Source organism: Choloepus didactylus, chromosome 9 (genome assembly GCF_015220235.1).
Source record: "Choloepus didactylus isolate mChoDid1 chromosome 9, mChoDid1.pri, whole genome shotgun sequence".
NCBI lineage: Eukaryota > Metazoa > Chordata > Mammalia > Pilosa > Megalonychidae > Choloepus > Choloepus didactylus.
Window position 1 is genome coordinate 57,422,635 of NC_051315.1, and position 14,876 is coordinate 57,437,510.

Below are 14,876 nucleotides of genomic sequence, written 5' to 3' on the forward strand. Positions count from 1 at the left end.
GCCCTGCTGAGTCCTGAAGGGTAGAGAAGCTATTTTGTAGTTGTCACTCTCTCCATTGCCTAACACAATGTCTGATGGATGATATTTACTCAATAATGTATGATGAATGACTCCTAAGAAAATCTTTCTTGGTCCTTTCCACATTATTCTCATTGCTCCCATGCCAGGATCATAGCTAATTATAAGAAAAAAAGATTTTCAAGTGAGTAATGGATCTTAAACTTCTGAGATGTATTAGCTTATTGACACAAACACACCTCTAACTGGTTAAAGCTCAGACTGGATATTGGTTTAGTATTGTGTGGCAGGAAGAAAACGGACAACTTCTGAATCATTGACTTTTTCTTCCTGTGAGTACTGGCTCACTTTAAGCCAAACCAGCCCCCGGAACCTAGGATCCTGACTTTTGGTAAATGATCAAAGATTAACTGATCATTGTTAATCTTACCTCACTGAAAAAGAGATTGAGACAGTGGACTTTGGTAGGGACCCAGCAATCTCAACAACAAAATCCAGTCCTACAACAACCATGCATCATACTGCCTCCCTCAGGTTCCCAAGGAAGAGATCTGCACAGAGAGCAGAGCCAGGCAATTACGCACTATTACCATGAAGATTTCACCCACATCCTCTACACAGACCGGACCATTTTTTTTGGATGATGCTTTTCAATAAAGGTAGATGTAGACCCATGGAAGAGTACACCATGGAAAGTAAATTGGCACCTTCTTCCTAAGACTAGCTTCAAATTCTCTGTGTTCCATTTCTCCCCAATCCAAAGTTGAGGAAAAGGAGAGACCCTCAAGCAATCTCAGCCCTTCCCCTCGGTCTCGGCTTTCCTCCTTTTTGGAGATGTAGTGAGGGAAGGGGTAGGGCAGGCAGAGAAGCAAGGAGCTCCTCAAGGTTCACACATTTGTTGGCGAGACCTCATGGACCTTCTGGATTACGGCTGCTAGAGAAGTGGGGGTCAAGGGAAGGGCATGACCTCCTGATTTTCAAATTCCAGGTCCTTCAGAAGAAACCCAGAAAAACTTCCCATCTTTCTGCTGTCTCTAAATTTTCTTCCCTACAGCTGACTCTGGAATTGCTTGGTTTGGTTTGTTGACATGATAATAATTATAGTGATTTTCATTAATTGCTCCCTATTTGAGCCTAATTCACTGAGAACAATAAAAAAGTATGCACATCGTTCAATGTACCATGTTAACTTTTGTTTATATTCCATTATAACATCAGATTTGGTTCACTTTTATATATTATTGCTCACATGGCTTGGTTACACTCACTTTAAAAAAAAATAAGGAAAAAGACATATTTCAATAAGCCAAATCAGTTGCAGCCTCATGAGGACCAAGAATATGAAAGCTGCCGTCTTTGCTTTTCTCTGTGCAATTTAGCACTTATTCTTTTCCCATTCTCCTAGCCATCTTTTTTTTGATTCTCCATGCACATGGTAGTAGATTCCATTCCACAGGAACCAGCCTGTTTTATTTCCAAATTCCTAGGAGAGAGAATCTGGGTAACCCAGCTGGGTTGACCATCTGGTCCAATCAACTGTGTGGCCAGTGGGTGGGGTGATGCAGTTCAAGAAGTACTTCAGGAGCTCCCAGCCTGTGGTTTGGGCTGTGAAGGTGGGGGATGAGCCCTCAATCTTGCCCAGCCTTCTGTAAAAGTGGGGGTAATAACGCTTAGAACCTGTCTCCTGGGGTGGCGGTGAGGGTAGCATGAGGCAATGTTCACAGAGTACCTTGCACAGTCCTGACATACAGTAAGCTCCGAAAATAATTGTAAACGTTATTGCCGTTGTGATCTCTTGGGTCCTCAAACCATCGTTTTGAAACTTCCTGGGCAGGTATGATTTGAAAATCCAAGAAGCCCAGGGAAATCATCGCAAAACATTTTATTTTTTTCCCCCCAAACTCCGAACAGGAGTGTAGCCGTCTTCACAAATTAGATGCAATTTTGGAGAGTTTTGAAACACGGCCATGCAATATTGCACGAACCCAGGAGGCGGCAGGCTTCCCAAACGTAAACACCCCATGCTGCCGCGACAGCTTCGTGAGAGGCAAAGGAGATTCAAATGAGATCGGGCTGTAGTACAGAATCTGTTGGCGTTTGAAATGCAATTTTACCTTCAAGAAATGTAAGACATAAAAAGCAACAAAGCATTTTTAAGGCCCAGAGAATTCTCGGCTGTGTGACTGCAACGTTTCCTTGTCTCGTGGCAGACTGGTCTGTGACACGTTTGTGGAAAAAGCAGAGACATTTCCAGCGTCCCCAACCACCCTTAGCTCTGCCTTTATCTCTGATCCCCCTTCGTCCCTGTGTCTTCCAACCACTTTGCTCCTGTTTCCTATAAAACCCTGTCACAGGAAAAATAACTGTGGTTTCAATTTTTTATATTTTTTTATTAATAATAAATTTTATTTTGAAATAAGTTCAATCTTACAGGAACAGTTGTAAAAACAGTACAAACCCCCTACTTAGAATTCCATCACACCCCTCCCCCCTCCCCCGATACCCCGATCCATCACCTTTAAGATCCTGTCACACCACTGTCTCTTTCTTTCCCTCCCTCCCTCCCTCCCTCCCTAACACCCATCTATTGCTCTGTCTTCTGAACATATGAGAGCAAGCTGCACATATCTTTGAACAAACAATATAATTCACATATACCTTTCCCATGAACAAGAACATTATTTTATGCAATCTCATTAAACGCAGCTAAGAAGTTCAAGAAATTCAGCATTGATATAAAGCTTACATTCTATATTTCCTTTTTTTTTTTTTTTTTTTCCTGTGTCCCATCTGTGTCCCTTTGAGCCTCCTCTCCTCCGACCTCAGATCCCTTCCAGGATCATCCTTGGCATTTAATTTTCATCTATTTAGATTGTCTTATTATTATTTTTTCAATTGTGGAAAGATATATATAGCCTAAATCTTCCTATTCCACCCCTCCCTAGAATTCCCTTAGTGGGATTAATCACATTTAGAATGTTGCAATGCTATCACCTTCCGACCATCCATTTCTAGAAGCTTCCCTTCACCCCAAACCAAAACCCTACTCTCATTTCTTAACTCCCCATTGCCCCTTCCCCCACTTCTTGGAACCCCTACTCTACTTTTCATCTCTTTGGTCATATTCTTTGATACTTTCTCTGTGTTTACCATGGGGCTTAAAATTAACCTCCTAAATCTATAACAATCTTGTTTTTCTTTGAAACCAACTTAACTTCAATAGGACACTTAAACTGTGTTCCTATACTCCTCCATTCCCGCACCTTTATGTAGTTCTTGTCAAGAATTACATATTTTACATTGAGTCCCAAACCACCGATTTATCATTACAGTTTATGTATTTTAGATTCTGTAGGAAGTAAACAGTGGAGTTATAAATCAACAATACAGTAGTAATGGTCTTTATATTTACCATGTGATCTTTACTGGAAATCTTTATTTCTTCATGTGGTTTCAGTCAATTGTTTAGTGTCCCTTCCTTTCAGCCTACTTAGGACTGATCTACTAGTGATGAAGTTCCTCAGCTTTTGATTGTCTGGGAATGGTTTCATCTCCCCCTCATTTTTATCTTTCAGGTGTTTGTGAATTCTCCAAGTCTCTGATGGTTATTGACTTCTATTTGTATTCCACTGTGGTCAGAGAATGTGCTTTGAACAAATTCATTTTTTTTATTTTTTATTTTACTGAGGCTTGTTTTTATGTCCCCGCATACAGTCCATTCTGGAGAAAGATCCGTGATCACTAGTGAAGAACGTGTGTCCCAGTGACCTGGGATGTAATATTCTATATATGTCTGTTAAAATTCTCTATATCTCTCTCTCATTTCTTTGTTTCTCTGTCGGTAGGGCTCGCTTTAGTATCTGAAGTAGTGCAGGTCTTTTATTAGCAAACTCTCTCAGCATTTGTTTATCTGTGAAAAATTTAAGCTCTCCCTCAAATTTGAAGGAGAGTTTTGCTGGATAAAGTATTCTTGGTTGGAAATTTTCCTCTCTCTGAATTTTAAATATGTCATGCCACTGCCTTCTCGCCTCCATGGTGGCTGCTGAGTAGTCATTACTTAGTCTTATGTTGTTTCCTTTGCATGTGGTGAATTGCTTTTCTCTTGTTGCTTTCAGAACTTGCTCCTTCTCTTCAGTATTTGAGAGTCTGATCAGAATATGTCTCGGAGTGGGTTTATTTAGATTTATTCTATTTGGAGTTCGCTGGGCATTTATGCTTTGTGTATTTATATTGTGTAGAAGGTTTGGGAAGTTTTCCCCAACAATTTCTTTGAATACTCTTTCTAGACCTTTACCCTTCTCTTCCCCTTCTGGGACACCAATGAGTCTTAAATTTGGACGTTTTATTTTATCTATCATATCCCTGAGATCCATTTCGATTTTTTCAATTTTTTTCCCCATTCTTTCTTTTGTTCTTTCATTTTCTGTTCTGTGGTCCTCGAGGAGGCTGAATTGTTGTTCACCTTCCTCTAATCTTGTATTATGAGTATCCAGAATCTTTTTAATTTGGCTTATAGTTTCTTTAATTTCCATAAGATCTTCTATTTTTTTATTTACTCTTGCAATATCTTCTTTATTCTCTTCTAGGGTCTTTTTTATGTCTTTTATATTCTGTGCCATGCTCTTCTTCAAGTCTTTTCTATCCCGTGCCATGCTCTCATTGCCTGTCTGTAGTTCTTTGATTAATTCTGCCAGAAACTGCGTGTCTTCAGATCTTTTGATTTGAGTGTTTGGGTTCGGGTTCTCCATGTTGTCTGGTTTTATCATATGCTTTAAGATTTTCTGTTGTTTTTGGCCTCTTGGCATTTGCTTTACTTGATATTTAATTTGTTAGAATTGCAGCTTGGTGACATACACTTTCTCTAACTGACCAGCAGGTGGCGTCCGTGAATCACTTATTTCCCTCAAGTCAGTTCTCTCCAACTTTGTGGTGTGTGGGGATCTGATTCTTTTGGGGTCCAATTGGTGCACTTAATTTGGGTGTGTTGTCGGTGCTGTCTGCCCTCAATGAGGGGCGTGTGCCTGAGTGGTTAGGGAGGAAGGGCAGGTTTAACAATCAAACCTCCCAAGTGTTCCCAGAGATTTAAGGCTGTTCTCTGCCACCGACACAAAAGTCCTTGGTATTGGTGTAGGTTCCCTGGGATTTCCGAGCAATTCCCCACTCCCTGCTGTGCTTTTCCAGGACCTCTGCTGAGGGGGGGAGGGCTGTGCCACGTCACAAGTGAGCGCCAGCCTCCAGGGAAGCCCTGGGCCACCGGGCTGTGTAGGGGCGTTCCCAGCCCGCTTCAAAGATGGTTGAATGGGACGTGTTAACTTCCCCCTATCCACACAGCTCCGCTCTCCCAGCTCTGGGACAATCAGCCATGGGTGTATTCAAGGCCACCATCCACGGTCGATCTTGTGTCATGTGAGCGGTGCTGCAAGAAAGACTCCCTGTCAGGCTGGGTTTCTCGGCTCGGCTCTGTGCTGTGTGTTCGGCACCAGGCAGGAATAGCCCCACCCACTGGGGAGACGGCTGCGAGGCTGGGTTTTTCGGCTGGGCTCTGTGCTGTGTGTTCAGCCCCAGGCAGGAGTAGCCCTGCCCGCTGGGGAGACTGCTGCAAGTTGTGCATCTCCCCTTTGTTTCCCTGGACCCGAGACAATCAGCAGTGAGTGTGGGAAGGGGTATCCTCCACCCCAGACACCGAGGCGTTAGTCCAGACCGCTCCCGTCTTATCTGAAGCTGTTCCTGGGCTTCTTTTATTTTTTTAAAAACTCCAACCCACCGTTTTCCCTCTATGCAGCGTGGCTGAGGGATTCAGCCTCCTCACTCACTCGTTTCAGAATACAGACTCCTGGTTTTGCCAAATGTATGTTCCCTGTGGCTTTAGCAGAACTTGTCCAGCTGGTGCTACTTTGGAAGTGGTGTTCTGGGTCCTTTCTCGTTTTTTATCTAGTGTTTTCCACAGAGGTGTTTTTTCCTCTGTCTCACCTAGTTGCCATCTTAGATTCCTCCTCCTGTGGTTTAAATTTTAAGGAATAAAAATCCTAGGGATTTTAGTTCACTGCAGACCAAGCGATAGTGTGACAATCACAAAAAAGTAACTTGGATTTTCGATGCCCAACCAGGGTTCATATTAAGGGAAGTTGACTATTAGTGGTTGAAAGCTAACAGGTTATCTAGGCTTGGGTATAAATCCTGGCTTTGCCAGTTAATAGCCTTGTGATCTTGGGTAAGTTACTAAGTCTCTTTCTCCTGATCTGTAACATGGGGTAATAACTAAACTTATCTTAGAGATTCATAAGGATTAAAAAGGGTAATGCATGTAAAGTGTTAGCATAGCATCTGGGACATAGAACATAATCTACAATAGTTGCTATTATAATAAAATTTTATTATAGTGATTTTACATTAATAAGTCAATATACTATATTACTTTATTATTATATTCTTATAATGGTCCCATTTCATCCCACACATATTAGATAATTCCTGGAATGTTGTCTTTAGATTTGAACTGGGGAAAGAGGACATATTTTAAATGGAAAACTGACATATTAGAGAGAACACAAAAGGAAATGACCAAGTTTGTGAACGTGCTAGAAACGTTCATATGAAAATAGTTGGAAGAGCTGGGGCTGCTTAAACTGAAGAGTGTAAGATTTATGGGGAATATAAGTACTACCTTCAAATATTGTGAAAGGCTGGAGGGAATCCCGAGAGGCCTGGACCAAGAGCCTGAATCCTCTAGAACAAGAGGGTTTTTCATTTGCTTCTGTTAACTGCTCAAGTTCTTGTTTTATGTTTGTTTCTCAGCTTTGAGGTTCTGGAAACCAAGACAATAACAGGCCATGGTTACAAATTCTCGAGACACTTGTTCCCCCAGAGCCCAGACCAAGACAGAAAAGCACCCTTATTGTTTTCTTGAGCCAATGGGTGTGTTTTTTTCTGATTTACCCTTTCACTGAGAGTGTAGCTCTGCTGGGGTCTGGGTTTTATGCAGCAGCCTCGGTTCAAACACCCCACATTCTGCGGGTCCAAGCCTCACATCCTGCCCTGGCCCAAGCATCACAGCCCAAGCCCCAAGGTTACTAAGCCCAGCAACCCCGTGGCGGTAGCATCCCTACGTGCACTCTGCCCTGGTTTTTCAGCTCTCTCTTCATTTTTGGCCCAAAGTACTTTCCTTACATTCTTGCAGAGTTCAGCTATGCCTTAAAGGAGACTTGTTTTACTGGATCCAGAATGTCTAGGTATTTTGGAGCTAGAAGGGTTTGAAGTTGTCTAATTTGCCATATACCCAGATACAGAAGTTTATTGAAAAATAATAAAATAGTAAAATAATTTAAAAAGTAATTTTAATCATCACATCCTGAGGGAACTTAGACCAAAGGGTAGAAGTTCCTGAGAGGCTGATTTAAATTCTATAAAGGGAGCTCTAAGGAGAGCCATGAAAAACTATTAGGTGGTTGCCCTGTGCAGGTGAGATCCAGGCAGTGTGGTCCTTGTGATCCCATCCCACGGTGGATGATTCTGTGGCTGAGAGAATTTAAAGGAATATGCAACCTGTCCCATGGCCTCACTGGCGAGGCCAGCCAGATGGAAAAGGAGCAAAATATTTGAACATATAGATCACTAAAGAAGATATATGGATGGCAAGTAAGCACATGAAAAGAGGCTTAACATTTTTAGTCATCAGGTAAAAGTCAATTCAAACCACACTGAAATACCACTACACATTTATTAAAATGGCTGAAATGAAAAAGACTGACAACACCAAGTATTGGTGATGACGTGGAATAACCGAAGCTCTCATCCACTGCAAATATTTAAAGGCACAATTTGAAAAGTTTTTTTTACTAGAGCAGTTATAGGTTTACAGAAAAATCATGCAGAGAAGACAGAGTGCTCATCAATTTGATAAGTTTCAACATATGTGTATCCCCTTGAAATCCTCACAGCAGTCAAGACAGTGAACACATCTATCATTCTTTAAAGCTTGCGCATGTCTCTGCAAATTCCTCCCTCTTTCAATTCCTTGTTGCCTTATCTCCTTTCCCCTTGGTCCCTAGATCCTTTCTCTGTCAATAAAGATTAGTTTGCACTCTCTATACTTTTATTTAAATGGAATAAAAAAGGGTGTATGCATTTTGTACAACTTCTTTCACTCAGAATCATGTTTTGAGATTCATTCATGTTGTATTACGAAGAGTTCACTCCTTTTCATTGCTGAGTAATATTCCATTTTATGGATATGCCAGAATTTGTTTATCCATTCACCTGTTGATGGACATTTGAATTCCTTCTCCTTTTTGGCTATTACAAATAAAGGTCCTGTGAACACTCTTGTATGCCATATGCCTTCCGGTCTTTTGAGTAAATACCTAGGAATGGAATGACTACATCATAAGGAAGGTGTATAGTTAACATATATGCAACTTCCAAGCTGGTTTCCACACCTCCTCAATGACCTAGTGAGATAGGGATCATTACTCCTTTCTTAGAGATGAGAAACTTGAATCTCCTAGATGCCATGTTGATTTGCTCAATGCCACTGAGCTAATAAGGAGTATAATGGAAAATACTTAGTTCTCCCAACTCGACACCCAGAAAAACTTCCATCATCCCTCAGACATTCCTGAAAACCTCAAGTCTCACCACACACCTTGCCAGGATTGATATACTGTTACTAGAGAAGTTGGAACTTGGAGACCTGTTACTAGGACAGTGCTTCAAAGCTTTATTCCATAAAACATTAGTCCTACAAGATGATGTTTGATACAAGGGTTCCATAGTTGAGGAAGTTTGGGAAAGCTCCATTAGCTCCTTCATGTAAATCCATGTCTCATGTTAAAATATGATGGATATGAGAAATTCTGTAGTAACACAACCCATTTATATTTGTTTAATACAGTATTTCCTAACCATTTATATTTATTTAATTTAGTATTTCCTAACCATATTTGAAATAGAACCTTTTATTTTTTCACCTACAACTTTCAACAGTTGTATGTTTTCCTTTTTTGTGAGAGAAGGTGTAGGGTTATAGAAAATATTATGTAAAAAATACAGAGTTCCCATATACCTCCCCATCCCACCCCATTATTCACACCCTACATTAGCATGGACATTTGTTATAATTTAAGAAAGGATATTATTATAATTGTACTAATAACAATAGTCCATAGTTTATATTAGTTTCACTGTGTCATACAGTCCCATGGTGGCTTTTTTTTTTGTTTTATTTTATTCTAATAACATATATACAACCTAAAATTCTCCCTTTAACTACATTCAAATATGTAATTCAGTGCTGTTAATTACATTCATAATGTTGTGCTACTATCACCACCATCCATTATCCAAACTTTTCCATCACCCCAAATAGAAACTCTACGCAACTTGAGTATTAATTCCCCATTCCCTGCTCCAACCCCAGCTCCTGGTAACCTATAATCTAGTTTCTAACTCTATGAATTTTCTTATTCTAATTATTTTGTGTCAGTGAGATCATATAGTATTTTTCCTTTTGTATCTGCCATATTTCACCAACATAATGCCTGAAAAGTTCATCCATGTTGCTGTCTGTATCAGAACTTCATCCCTTTTTACAAACAGCCCCAAATTTTAACAGGATGTTGTAAACTTTAGATAATAAATATGTATTAAAGAGGTAAAAAACTTTAACAAAAGTTGAGTTTGGACTTGCCAGGCCAGGATAAAAATACAGCCTCCTTTTATCTGGCTCCCCCAGGCATCAAGAAAGAAACAAGTAGAGCCACAAGCCTTGAAGAAGCAATAACTCTTGCATATAGGCATCAAATTAAGTCCTCTTTATAGATTGTCTTGAAACCAGAATAAAATCATTTTATTCTTATGGTGAATGGAACACATATCGAGACTTGTTAATTTCAGGCAGAGTTTACTTCTCTGACATTTTGAACATCACTAGAAAAAAATAAAAAACAATCTCTACTCTAAGCCTCATCAGAGTTGATGAACAAAGCCTTATCTATCTCAGGTCCTGTAGTTTATGGGACCTAATGCAATTAAGTGAAGTGAAAGTAGTTAAGAAAAATTTGTTGAACTCAATAGCCTTCTGTCTGCAGGAAACAAAGTCTATTAAAAACTGCGTGTCGATAATGAGGTATAGAAAACCGAGTACTAACTCTGGAAGACTGGCAAGAAAAGTGCGTGAGCCGCAACACTGCATTTCATCAAGAACAAGGACATCAGCTATTAAAGAAGCATTTGGATACTTTTCTTAATGGCAAGAGTGGACTCAGGGTATTTTTTCCTCTTTGTGGAAAGCAGTTGAGATGAGATGGCTTGCAGACCTGGGACACAGAGTAGTTGGTGTATCGATCAGTGAATTTGGGATTCGAGAATTTTTTACAGAGCAGAATCTTTCTTACTCAGAAGAACCAGTTGCTGAAATTCCTGGAACCAAAGTATTTAAGAGTTCTTTAGGGAACGTTTCATTGTACTGTTGCAGCATTTTTTGATCTTTCCAGTAAATATTGGCAAATTTCACAGGATTTGGGATAGAGGAGCCTTAGTTGCTGTTAATCCAGGTGATCGAGAATGCTATGTTGATATAATGTTGTCCCTAACAAGAAGAGGGTTCCACTGTCTCACATCTGTTGTTTCTTATGATCCAACTAAACATGCAGGCCCACCATTTTGTATTCCAGACACTGAAATTAACAGTTTGTTGGGCACAAAATGTGATATTAATTGCCTTGAGAAAGTTGATGCTTTTGAAGAACGACATAAAAATTGACTACATATTTGAAAAATTGTATCTATTTACAGACAAAATCTAGCACATCATAATGTTTTTGGGCAATTGGAAAATTATGCTGAGGCATGAAAATATAATGAATGACTCAAAAAATCATTCCCCAATCTCATCACAGAACTTTGTTCAAAAATGCATATAACTTTTTAGAAAAAAGCACATTCTAAAATGTTAAAGTGACTACCTTTGGAGAGGAGAGTGTAATTAGGGGTTAAAGCAGACTGTTTTACTTACAGATTGTAAAAATTTTTACCGTCAGCATGTATTACTTGTATAATTAATATTTAAAAGAGAAATGCAATGCATAACAAAGAAATATAAGAGATGTAGAAAAATTGACAATGAGTGTAATACTTTAATAAGGTGCAAGGTAAAAGAAAGTAATCTAAGAAGTTATATAAAATAATAATTTTTACTATAAACACCCCTTATGCACCCCTTTTCACATTTTGTCTGCTTATATAACAATTTTATATGTAAAAGAAACAAATTTAAAACTTTAGTTAAATGAACTCACTTATGGAACCAAGTGTTTTTCCTAAATTGTAAAAATTTTACAAATTTTAAAATTAAGTTTTTTCCTGAGGTTGGAAGTTTTTTGTTTCCTCTAGGTTGATCTTGTTTAAATGAAAGACTTACATGACATACAGTGAATCCAGATTCATGATTCTTCACTATGAAAGTTTAGATTACAATCTATTTTTCATTAACATTTATTTTATTTAATCAAACATTCCCCTCTACCTGCACTACCTAATATCTAAAAGGTTTAGATTAGCGCATGTTGACAAAATGATGTCTTTTATTAAAAGTAAGTTATTTGTGAAAAAAAAACTGCGTGTCAAAGAGATAGATTAATGAGTATGAAGGGCTAGAGAAGGATGGAGGGATTGAGAAGTGACTGCTAAGGGGAAAGGGGGTTTTCTTTTTGGAGTAAGGAAAATGTCTAAAATTGATTGTGGTGATGAATGCACAACTCTGAATACATTAAAAGCCATTGATTGTACCCTTTGGATGGATTGTATAGTATGTGAATATATTTCAATAAACAGTTTAAAAAAATACTGCATGTCAAGGCCATATTTATACTTCAGGAACAATGCACCAAATTTTGATTCGGGCCACCTAGCTTGCCTCTTGAAACTACCAGTGTCCTTGTTTTGAGTATGAGTTTTTAATTTTTATCAAAGGAATTTGCTCCAAGTCAACATGAAGAACGTTGCAAAATCCATAGGAATTAGCTTCTAAACTTCCTTTCCACCCACGACTGTCAACCACGTCACAGAGTGATGAGAAGGTGGGCAGAAGGATGGAGTGTGTGTTATTTGGAGAGAAACTCTGTGCAGGTCACTCTCCAATGGCCCCTCCTGACCTACTCTCTGCCCTTCTCCATCTGGCTCTGTGCCTACCAAGGTTGACCTCCAGGGATGCCATCACTCCGGTTCCTTTGCCCTCTGGTGTCGCATTGGAACTAGCCAAGGGGAAGCGCCAAGAGAGACTGAACCTCTCACCCTCTCCCCCACCTCCCGGCACCCTCCTTGCCTGGCTGTGTGTCGCCTGGGGCTGCATTCCACATCCTCACCCACAGCTTCTGCCGGGAGGCTGCTCTCCCACAGCCCTGCAGCTCTGCTCAGGGTCTGGTTCAGTTCACCTCCCCTGACTCCTTTTGGACTAGGGATGGTAACAGCTTCCTAATGTTGCCAATCCCAGGCACTTCACTCGACCTGTTGTTTCCCTTGACCCTGCTCCTGCCTCCACAAATAGTGCCTTTATTAAATTCTCACCAATTACCCCTTTGAGTGTGCCAGCTGTTTCCTGCCAGGATTCTGACATATACTCCTGTCCTACTGTTAAAATCCTTACCAAATTTCTTAATATGGTGTTATGGTTAAAGTCGTGATAAAAATTCTCTCAAATTAGATCTCCTGCTTTAAAAGAAGAATTTTTAGAAAATGCTGAAGGTTTATCCGAGTGAATGTGTTTGGCACCACAATGGCAAATCCTAACTTTTTTTCTCAATGGGCTGAAGCAAGCATTTTAGCTCCTCAGACAGGCTGCCACCAGTGTATCCTCTTTCCTTCTTAAGTAGGCTCACAAGAAGCTCTGGTACATGTTGGTCCCAACACAATTCATTCTTCTTACCTCCACCCAGGCTTGTGACTCCTCTGGATAAAGGACAAAGTGAATTTGCTTCCCTTGTTTCCAAACCGTATCTGCTAGGTTGTGGGAAGTTAAAGGCCTAGTGCTCTAATACTCCACACCTCCTTCCAAATTCTCCTTTTCTGTTTTATCCCCTATTTTCTTTCTCATCCCTTTCTATTTCCTTCAAAAACGGTTTTGCTTCCTTTTCTCTTTCCCCTTCCCTTTTGTTATTGTAACCTATGCTCCAAGGCCAGGAATTTCATCAACTTGGAAGATCTGTCAAAGTAATGTATAATTAATAGAAGCTAAAGTTCTCAAGGTTGCAAATGTTTTACTTAAAAAAACTACATTCGAGTAGATTCAAGTTTACTCCCTGTGCTGGTTTGAATCTGTTATGTACCCCATAAAGACTATGTCCTTTTAATCCACTCTTGTGGGGGCAGACCTCTTATGGATGGGATCTTTTATTTGTTGTTTCCATGGAGATGTGACCCACCCAATTGTAGGTGGGACCTTTTGATTATATTATTTCCATGGAGATGTAACCCTGCCCATTCAAGGTGAGTCTTAATTAGTTTACTGGAGTCCTTAAGAGAGCTCAGGGAGACAGAGAGAGAGCTCAGAGCCGACACAGACCCAGATGCTTGGAGATGCAGACAGAAAGATGTTTGGAGATGCTAAGCTAAGAGATGAAGCCCAGAGTTTGCCCCTGGGAGAAGCAAGCAAGGACCCATGGGAGCTGAGCCAGAAGCCCAGAGACATTTTAGAGAAAGCCACTGAAACAAGAAGTTAACCTAGGAGACAAGGTTCAGCAGAGCCAGCCATGTACCTTCCCATGTGACAGAGGAACCCCGGATGTCATTGGCCTTTCCTCAGAGAAGGTACCTATTTCTTGATGCCTTAATTTGGACATTTTCATGGCCTTAGAACTGTAAATTTGCAACCTAATAAGTCCCCATTGAAAAAGCCAATCCATTTCTGGTATATTGCATTTCAGCAGCCTTAGCAAACTGAAACACTTCCCCAAATGGCATAACTCTTAATCATCTAAGATTCAAAATGCCTCCTTGAGTGGGAGAAAAAGATGTGGAATTATGGCTAATGTATCAGGAATTAAGAATAACTGACAGTCTTGCTAATCCATTACTGATCTACATTTAATAGCTATGGCCATTACAGATAATTGTAGTACTTGATTTCTGCACACACAGAAATTGTTTTGGATTCATTTAACTCTGGGTACGCCTGAGTTAAATAAACATTGCATATTTAAATGCCATCCATCAAGTGAGTTGTAGTACAAAGAAAAAAAAAAAAAGGTTGAGAATGGCTGCTCCAGGGAACAACTGAGAGAAATCCCATTACTGTGGAGAAAATCCCCATGAAAGCCTTTCTATGATTTGAGAGAAAAATTCTCCAGTGCAATGATTGCATTATTATATCCATGGGTCTTACATAGGTCTTATCTGTTGAAGTTCAAGTCTCCCTTCAGCATCTCTTTTTACAGACATTTTTTTTTTCTGTAGCATCCAAAAAAATTCCAAACAGGATAAGGTAGTTAACTAGTCCAATTTTGCTTCATCTATTACTCTTTCAAGTGGAGCAAAGTAGATTAGCCTACTTTCAGTCTTTTCTAAGCTTTCTGATATTGCCCAATTATAACTGCCTGAACATGTGTATGTTCATGTTAACTTTCTTGAAGTGAAAGAGCAAAATGAAATTTGGTGGAACAAAGTACTAAGATGTTGGACAGTGTCTGTGTGCACTGTGCAAAGGAATCTACTAGCAACAATGAGAGAGAGAGTTCTTTTCTGAGAACTTGAGAATGAGTCTTTGTGGTTATTTCTGTTGTTTGTTTATTTGAGGTTTTAGATTAATGTTACTGTCTCCACCTTTGATTTTAGTGGCTTTGACAATGGTGGAAGTGAGGACATGGGTG

The 14,876-nt window shown here is 39.7% G+C and overlaps 1 pseudogene; it reads left to right on the forward strand.

The window, feature by feature from the left end:
• Nucleotides 1–1,985: 1,985 nt before the first annotated feature.
• LOC119543739 lies at nt 1,986–10,820 on the forward strand (annotated as a pseudogene).
• Nucleotides 10,821–14,876: the final 4,056 nt, after the last annotated feature.